This window comes from Spinacia oleracea, chromosome 5 (assembly GCF_020520425.1).
Source record: "Spinacia oleracea cultivar Varoflay chromosome 5, BTI_SOV_V1, whole genome shotgun sequence".
In the NCBI taxonomy this organism is placed as follows: domain Eukaryota; kingdom Viridiplantae; phylum Streptophyta; class Magnoliopsida; order Caryophyllales; family Amaranthaceae; genus Spinacia; species Spinacia oleracea.
In genome coordinates, this window is record NC_079491.1 from 33,949,027 (window position 1) to 33,958,653 (window position 9,627).

A 9,627-nucleotide genomic window follows, 5' to 3' on the forward strand; every position below is an offset into this window, starting at 1 on the left:
TTGCAGGAAAGGATTTTCCTTCAGCTCAGAAAAAGGTGGCAAAGCTGATCAAAGGAAAGATTCTTGTTGGCGATGCTTTGCGTAATGATCTCAAGATTAGTTTCCCTCCGGTGTGACTCCGCGATTGTACAAGTATTGTTTCTTGATTTCATTTGCTTCCGTCTGAAATATGATCACTTTGATTAATCTTCTCTTAATAGGCACTGTTGCCTTCATCCAAAGAAAGATTTGGGTGACACTTCAAAATACCAACCATTTCTAAAGTATGCTCTTGCTTCAGAATTACTCTTATCCTTTTTTAGGGTTTTCCTTTCATTTAAGTCAAACTCCTGTACTTGAATCTGATCCATTGAAGTGCATGACAAGTAGTACCTGTGAGACTGTGATTTTGATTTGCTCTAGACATTTCCTTTTCTTGAACGGAGCAGAAAAATGTCGTACAAAGGCACTTTGGCATCTTGCTGTTGAGTTTCTTGGTGTAGAGATCCAGAATGGAGAGCATTGCCCGTGAGTATCTTTACCTGATGCATCATGCATCCAATACTTATTTTATACTTTTTCCCTTGATTGTAGCGATTAGGAACTAGGGAGTCGACACTCAATAGATATAGTTTCTTGAGATGTGTGCTGCATGTTGTGCTTCTACGTCACGGTTAGAATCTTTTCCTGTATTACTGTGTGGGAACTTGGATTATGGTCTTTATTTACATAAGATCCTGACCACCTGAATTATTTTTTTTAGAATTTCAGTTGAGTCGGTTCTTACAGCTGAAATGGGCTACGAGTTTTGCTAAAATTTTGATTGATATGATTCTTGAAGAATTTTCGAATGGGACTTTTAGGCTGTAATTATTAGGTTCTTAAGTCCATCAGTCTGTGAGCTGTCTATTAAGTGAAGCTATCAAACATTGAAACTACTATAACTTCAGTAGAAGTTAGAACATACAAAATGTGCTTTTGCATAGGTCAGGTTGGCTCTTCAGAGTTCTGACCACGAGGGCTCTTCCGAAGTTCCTTGGTGAAAAAGGTGTGGTTTTAAGTTATCCACCTTTTCATGGCGGTGGAGAATATGGGAGGGAAGAATCTGTCGACATATAGGCCTATTGACTTGTTAGTTGTTACCCTAACAAGGCCAACAACTCTGCAAGTCGTGTGAGTTTTTGATGATTGGAGTTTTATTTCCCAGTCACATGTCTTTGTCTCCCTTTCACCCATTGGGTTTCCGTTAACGTTTGTTCTAGGCCTGATATATGTCAAACCTAGTGCATAGGGATAAGTCAGATAACAGCATTGATAGGCTTGAGGAAACTGGAAGGGATTGATGGTTCATGGTTCTGAATTTGGCTAGTGCGAAACCAGACTGCCAACTTAAGGCTTTGTAGCCTTGAGATTCAACCATTCTGCCAAGTAATAAAGGTTTAAGAAAAAATGATGATTGTTTGTGTAGCAATTTTGCGAATGTAACAACTACAAAATATTAGAATGTGCATAGGTCTTAACATGTAACCCCTGTTATCTGTCCTTGGAAAATAAGAACTAGCATGTAAAAGCTGGGAATGATGCTAGAAGATGACTTGCTTTTAAAGGAAGTTATTTTCATGGTTGTTATGCTGAATGAAAGATGAGCCAGTTGAGTAGAATGTGCTGTCACATCAGAGTTTTCTTCTTTAAAAACTCATGTATCAGATATATGGCAGTAATTTGAACAGTGTGTGTGTATGAGGGAATATGGAGAAAAGGGACTAGGGAGAGTGAAGAGTGAAGAGTCCCTTTTTCCCTTGTTTAGATGTGGAAATGGTGAACTTACCAGGGAATTCGATGGATCCATTTTTCTTCCATATTTGGGTAGAATATGCATCAGCAGAGTGCGGATAATACTGAATTGGTTAATACTAATGAGTGATGTAAGACTATTAAATTTCATGCATAGAAAACTTGTTACTACACATTCTGGTGGAATTTTAAATTCTAAAAATTCATTGATGAACTCAATGTATATTACTTGCACTTCTTTTTATCTGTGCTGGGGGGATTTTTAGGTGAGTGATAAAACCTACTCTCTTAATTGTGAGGCACTCTGGAAAGTATGAAAGGTTATAATTGAAATCGTTTTCCAACATTCCAAAATCCTCGGGGTGGCAATTTGGGTCAATAGGTCAGGTTTGGGTTTGGGTTTGGTTTCGGGTCGATTTTGGTTTGTGTCAAAAACATATCAGAAATATTGTAAAACTTAATATTAATTACTACAAAATACGATAAATGAGTCAAATTGGGTCGTTTTCAGGTCATTCGGGTTCGGATTTCTCTCCGTAATTTCGACTCGGGTTATCGGTCGGGTGGCAAAATCTGCAATCAGAAAAAGTGATCAATTGTCAAGCACATTTGTGCTAGCTTGAACGTTTTGGAAGTTGATTGTTTTTTTCAGCTTGCTTCGAGCAATCATGATATAATTATTTTTGCTATGACTTCATTGTTTTCGAATTACATTTGCAAAAGAGTGTAAAGGAGTATTTGGATCAGTAGATGAAAAAAAGTGAAGACGTCAAAAGTAAAGTCAAGGTTACCCGTTGCTCAAATTATACGATTGTCTCTTCCTGAAATTGATGAAATCGAGATTCCAAGGCAAAAAATAATAAAATAAAACAATCAGAATAGACTACAAACTTGATCAATCAGACCAAATCAGGTGAAGAACACAAGGCTTAATTGTCTCACTTGTTTTCTCTTAGTCGAAATGTTATCCATTTAGTTTAACATTGACAAGGGGAGGGCGGTCCAACAGTGGGCCACAAAAATTTGGGGCCCTAAATTGCTAGTTAAATCCCAACACATTACAGTTATATCTTTTTAGCTTCTTTGTTAAACAATAAAACAACCAATCTTCTCCTTTTTGCTTTTCACTTTATTCTAATTTTCCTTACTAAAAAAAATCACCCTTTTATCAAACATTTTCTTTCTTTTCTTAAACTAACCCTCATAAAATGTTAAATATATTATTAATTTGACATTATATTTTGTATAAGAAAAAAAAATAATAATATAATAGTTATGTGTTTTATATTAAATAACGGTCCCTACAAATTTATAGGGGCTCAATATCTATATTTAGCACAGGGCCACCGAATAGCCGAAGACGGCCTTGGTTGTGGTGTTGTTTGGCTTGCAAAAATGTGGGAAGTCAAACTTCCTAGAAACTTCCAGTTCTCACAAAATGGAAGAGTTGCTTACCTAATTACTTCCCATATTCAACCAAACAATATTTCTTACTTCCTAGATAATGTGAATACATGGGAAAATCTTATTCCTATGAACTTTTACTTCTTATAGTCAACCAAACGTTATCATAGATGGAAATGGATCCCTATTCTTACTATTTACTCGTAGAATGGTAGGACAAGTGTACTGATCTTAAGGGGCGACTCAGCATTGTTCGATTTAGTTTTCATTTTGTAAGATCATAGGCATTATGCAGTGAAGGAAAAAGCTAGGATGGTTTTTCAAATAACTTAAAATTAGTGATTCTAATAGCGGGGGATGGATTATTGGAGGATTCTGTTTGTGGAATAGGTTTCATAAGGAATATAAAATCAGAGGCGGTGTTAGTAAGGGTACAGTGGTTCAATTGAACTCTTATTAGCTAAAAATAAAATCTGGCAGATTTAAAAAAACAGATAAACGGTCAAGTAATAGTAAATGCGCATTATGAGACAACTAAAAGGGCGCAGTAGTGGTTTTTGCTTTATTAACCAAACCAAAGGTCAGGGGATCGACTCCCTTCTTCCGTTTTTTTTGTTTTTTTCCCTGGTTTTCTAAAACAGGAACGGTAACTCTAACTCTCTTTCTTACTTACTGTAAACCCACGACTCTAACAGGCAGAGAAATACCCAAAATCTCCGATTCCTAAAAATATGAAAGCTCGTCGAGTTTAATTATAACTTTTTTCAATGTTATGGTAGTAGTATATGTGCCCCCTAAATTATTTGTTGTAATTTGAATTTTGGATTATGATTTTATTATATGCGTCCGAGGATTCCGAACCCTTAATGAGAAAATCCTAACACCGCCACTGTATAAAACTGATACAGGAAGGCAACCTTCCTACATTCTGGCTTCTGTTAGAGTTCTCAATGAATTTCTAGAAGAGAGAGAGAATAAGGGAGGAGAAAGAAAGAGGAATTGTATTATGTCTTGAATGATTATTACAAGCAGATCCAAGTACAGCTCAATTGAAATAGAGGTCAACAGAAATCTGTTAGAAGCTTGTGTAACAACCTTTCCCGCCAAAACTAGTTAGTTACAAAGTCTAGAGAAACAGCCTTAACACACCACCCTTGTTTAAAAAAGAAGGGTCAATTCTGGACAATACAATCAGAGTTAGGGGAACCTTTGTTCAAATGTTTTGCATTTTCCTAGCTAGCCTCATGAATAGGACATTCCTCCCATTGGATTTGAGCCATATGGAATTGAACAACCCTCATGTCCAAGATTACTCCTGGTTTGATCATGGCATCTTCATTTTGTCCTTTGTAACCAACCTAGAATATGAGCAACCATGGATACAACTCCTTTAACTTCTTCAGTTGAGATACATATATCAAAGTTCAAAGTTCAAAGTTCAATTCACTCACAAAATTCGAAACAACATTAAGATATTGGCCGCAAAATGAAATCAACCTTAATTTTGAGATTTCTATTTCAGATCTATGGTTTACGGTATTCAATAAAAATTACATCATATCCAAAACCATATAACCCGTATATGTTTCACGATTGTTCTTTGTTCTTTGCCTGTGTTGTACCTCTATTTTACAAAATCAAAATCAAATCATCACAATTGATAAATAACACAAAAGTCCTAATTCTTTGTGTTTTAACTTAACTGAGTTGCCAAATAAAAAATACCTAATTGATTTGAGCAACATGTGAAATTATGGATTAATCATTGAAAAAGTAACAATTTCAAGTGGTGATTCTTATATCTGATTATATAGCACATAAACAAGAATTATGAAGGAATAGACGAAATAGACAACACTAGTACAAAATGTAGGCAAGTTTAATGACATATAAGAAAATAAAAGACGAAATTAACTCTTATAAAATATACTTCATTCCCCCTGAACTACTGTCTTAACTTTGAAATTTGTGGAAAATATGACGTTGGATAGGACAGAGTGGAGGGAGAGAATATACATTGATGACTTCAGTTGATTTATAAAGTTTTCATGTTTTTGTTTCTTTCTATTTTTATTTTTATTTTATTTTTAAAATTCTTTTAAATTATATTTCTTTAATTTACATGCTATATATTTTGAAATATACTTATTTTACTTATTCATTTATTTTAAACTTTACTTATTTTTTATTATCTCTTACAATATTTGTTCTATAATATATATACATTTTTCTCTTATCTTACTTTGATTAATTCCAATTTCTCTTCCTTGTTTTTCTTATTACTTCTTGCTCCTTTTTAGTTTGATTGGTGAAAATGACGATCTCTTACGACGATTCATGTTAGCCGATCCCAAATAATTTTGGGACTAAGGTTTTGTTGTTGTTGTATTAGTTGACTTGAAATTCATTCTAATTTGTGATACGCATTCTGAGAATGGATAAGTTTTGCATATTTTTAATTTCCGGAATTGTTTATTACATGGATCAAAAAATACTACCAGCTGAGGATACCGATAAGGAGGAAATCAATAGACATATAGTTGTGTTTCTAAGTTGTGGTGAAAAACTTGCACTTCCCCAGCTCCATCGAATCTGTATGAATTTCAATTCGGTTGTATGTTGCGTGCGATGTGTATCTTGAAGACAGACACCAAACTTCTGCCATCTCTTGTTGAATTATGCACCCCGCAAGAAGCCCCTTTCAGTAATAAGTGTATCATCCCTCGTTCCATGACATCCTTCACGCCACCCTCATTTAATTATTATTCATTAATCATTATTGTTGTATTGTTACTTGTACTCCTCTCTCATAAAACCTTCACTACGTAGTGCTAGCTGTTGATTAGTGATCGATTATCCCCAGTGGGTCTATACTGCTGGTCTTCACTTGAACATAATACTTCCATCATTTAGTGCTTTCAGATATTCCAACCATCTTCTTTTTGTTTTGATATTCCAATATAAATTGATTCATGCACTATCCAAAACAAGTTAACAAATTAATGGACAACAACAACACTCAGTTTCAAAGTAATTGTCACATTTCTCACACTAACACCAATTACTCCTCTTAACTAAGCTACATTGCTTTACTAAGTCACAACTTGGACTCCTTTCTCCTCTCAGAATTACTTTTCTCCAATAACTTCATTTTTATCCTGTTTTTCACAGACATGAGATATCAACCACCACAAAATTAAGCGCATCCAGAATACAAACATCTGACACTCTTATCACATAAGTTTTTGTATTCACAGTATATATTCGTAGACACTATCAACATTCACCTTTTGTATCTTTGACCCAGTAAGTTCCTAAACCTGTGATGATTTTCCCTCCATTGACAGTGCGGCGCTACCAATTGGCGGAGCAGGAGGCCCGTAGTATTGTGTTTGCACACTACGAGCTCGATTCCTTCGTAGCAGATAAGCAACTAACACTATGATTAGGACCAATAGTAGTAGTGGCAGCGAAATCACAATCACAAACCCCATCTATGCCTGTTTTCTTTTCTTTCTTCTTTCTTCTTTACCTGATCCTGCAACTCTGCAAGTGCACATTTGAAATATATATTTAGACTTGAGATAATTCATATGCTTAATTGACTCCATTTTACTCTCTATGTATGTCGGCGCTAGTTGTATCACTCAACTATGCTATGGATTCAATATTTTAAGGCGACATTTTGTAAAATAAAAGTATGTCACAAGCAAGCAACTCATTCATCTCTATTCTCTAGATCAAATGATACATAAAGGTTCCACCTGCAACTGCCAACTTTAAGGTTTGCAAGTTCTCAAACTACTTGAGTTTCCACAACAATAATATCGAGAAAACTGTGTGCTTCATACAAGTGATACAACGTAACTAAGAGAGAAGCAAAAAAAAAAAAAAATGCATTATGCAATATATTTTGGGAGAGAGGATGATATGCAACTTCAAATACTTTCTCTTAGGGACTAAAAATGAACACTGGACGTGTAGGAGATATATTTGCCACTGTAGTCTTCTGTTTCAAGAAGGGATAATGAATTTATTTCAAGTCTAATTTGGTTCAGACTATCCTTATTCATGCATATTTATCTAGGTATATTTATTTTCTTGGAAAAACTTTATAATAAATTTGATTAGTAGTAATCAACTTAAAAAATAGGATGCCAACTCTCCAAAGGATATGAAGATATTTAGATAATGACACATTGAAAACGTTCGTTACTAGCAAGAGAAAACAAACAAGCAACAGTTGGAGTGGAACAAAATCCACCACTTGACAACCGTGATGACAACTTAATTCTCAGCAACAACTCCAGATGAACAAAATCCACCAATTCACAGCTGCGGTAACAACTTAATCCTAAGCAACACCTCGGAAGGAACAAAATCTAACACTTGATAACTGTGATATCAACTTAATTCTCATGTTCACCTCATACTGAATTTTGTAAGGGAGTACATGTACATACACAGATACACCTCATATTCAAACATGGAGTAGATTTCGTAATAGACCTCGTATGGAATAAGCTTGACCGCAAACAAGGTAAAATCAAGGAATAGATTATACAATAGATCCATCTCATCACCAACAAGCTAGCTTGGTTCTGTAAAATGATTGCTCATTTTCTCTTTTATAGGCAAACATGAAAATAAATTTATGAATAAAATTGCTTGTTATGGATTTGATATTATCAACAACCAAATGCAATCAACAAAACAAAGCGACCAGCTTGGGAGGAATAAAAAAATCTCCTAGTGACGTGTTCTTTGTTTAAGGAAAACAAGTGCCATGCAACTTTGTTTCTCTTGATATATTCACCATTGGAAAGAAGTCGAATCATGTAACTCAGGGTAGCACACAGAAAGCTCCTACATACGGAGTACTACCTATGATGACAATTCATATTATTCATTTCGAGTTAACCGTCACAAATACTATTTTAAGATATACCTAAAATATTGTCACGTACAATATACTACCATTATTTCATAATATTATTACGTTGTGTTTTATATACTTTTATACATTTACAATTCTTAACTCCACAATATTTACCCCTTTCCCTCATCCTCTCTTACTCTATCAATATTTCATCACATTAAGAAACGAAATTAGTACTGTTTGATAGAAATTTGAGGACGCACGCGGAAGTTTTGATGAACCCGAATAATATAACAAAATTGTATTTGTATCATTGATTACATTAATAAGAAATGTACAATAATATTTGCGAGAGCTCATGTATCTCACTAATCTCTTTGGTAGAACCCTTGTTTCTACCCCTCATATATTTTGTGGGAACTCTATTGATTGGGCTCACTCTAAACTTATGCACATACAACCTATTTATAGTTGTTGTATTATGGTTTCTAAATTTTTCTACTCCCGTAGATCATCTAGATTTTTCTGAGGATAATTCGACGTTTTAGATCTAGTCTAGCTCCTAAATATTTCCTAAGTTTATTCTAGATTATTATATTTCTAGATTTTTCTACATAATACATTTCACTATTTTTACAAGTGTATTATCTAGATTTTTCTAGATTAATATTTTAACACTGTTTAAGATGCACACAGATTAATTACACTGTTCGGAATTCCCAATCATAGACCTAGTTGGTACTTCACTACTCATATACGGAGTAAGTTATATGCAAATATGAAAGGATGATATATTGATACAATGAATGAAGACATTAATAAGTAATAAAATTTCAGTCGCGACAACTTTGGGACAAATTCCGGGCCGATCAAACGAAAACGGAAACCTTACGCGATTCCTAGACAGAAATAGAAACAACAAGAATATCTACAACCAATTCCCCCACCTCAAAACCAAATTTATAAAACTCAAGAAAGACTTTGGATCAAAAGTAAAATGAAAAACAGTTAGATGTAATAATTTTGATTAGCGAAGAAACACCTGAATCAATCTTGATTTATATAAAAATACAGTTAAAAGGGCATGGATTAATTGACCAGAAAAAACAGTTTATCGGTTAGAATTTATACCTGAAGAATTTGGTGGAGAGAGGGCAGGGGATCGCTCAACAGGGCTGATAGACAGAGCCACGCGGAATACTGTGAGAGATAAACGAGGCAAAATTGTATCCACTAATTACGAATTATTATCACACGCCTCAACTTTTTCCTATTTATACACCATGGACAAACTCCAACAACTTTATACATGTAATTAGTGTTTCGTAAATCACAAACTTTTCAGAAAGGCCAATCTACGATAATATATTGTGTGGCGGCCTAAAAAAAGAAGGTTATCCGCACCTGTTTTGTTCTTTTAGTTACCCTTATTGATATTATAACTTATAAATTTTCTTTATTGTATTTATAAGTTACTCCCTCCGTATTTTTTTAAGAGATACACTTGGTCGGGCACGGCTATTAAGAATAATAATTGAATGAAACAAAATAATAAATCAAGTGGGGTTGGA

The 9,627-nt window shown here is 34.4% G+C and overlaps 1 long non-coding RNA gene across 1 annotated transcript; it reads right to left on the reverse strand.

The window, feature by feature from the left end:
• Window positions 1-6,146: 6,146 nt before the first annotated feature.
• LOC110777053 (uncharacterized) lies at window positions 6,147-9,410 on the reverse strand. The gene is made up of 2 exons (XR_002530317.2): window positions 9,188-9,410; window positions 6,147-6,723 (listed from the first exon to the last, which is right to left on the reverse strand). It is a non-coding gene; the product is annotated as an uncharacterized lncRNA (long non-coding RNA).
• Between the last annotated feature and the right edge of the window lie 217 nt (window positions 9,411-9,627).